This window comes from Mastomys coucha, unplaced genomic scaffold, assembly GCF_008632895.1.
Source record: "Mastomys coucha isolate ucsf_1 unplaced genomic scaffold, UCSF_Mcou_1 pScaffold7, whole genome shotgun sequence".
NCBI lineage: Eukaryota > Metazoa > Chordata > Mammalia > Rodentia > Muridae > Mastomys > Mastomys coucha.
Genome location: NW_022196913.1, coordinates 29,427,776 through 29,428,235, shown reverse-complemented (window position 1 = coordinate 29,428,235; position 460 = coordinate 29,427,776).

Below are 460 nucleotides of genomic sequence, written 5' to 3'. Positions count from 1 at the left end.
CATCCCTGAAAAAGCAAAAATGTAATCTTCCAACAAAATTAAAAGAAGATAGCCACATGAATGGAATTCCAGCGCTAACTACAAAAATAACAGGAAGCAACAGCTACTTTTCCTTAATATCCATTAATATCAATGGACTCAACTCTCCAATAAAAAGACATAGACTATCAGATTGGGTACGTAAACAGGACCCAACATTTTGCTGTACACAGGAAACCCACCTCAGTGACAAAGACAGACACTACCCCAGAATAAAAGGCTGGAAAACAATTCTCCAAGCCAATGGCCCCAAGTAAAATGCAGGAGTCGCCATTCTAATATCGAATAAAATCGACTTTTACCCTAAAGTGATCAAAAAAGAAAAGGAGGGACACTTCATATTCATCAAAGGAATGATCTACCAAGATGAACTCTCAATTCTGAACGTCTATGCTCCAAATGCAAGGGCACCTACATTCAT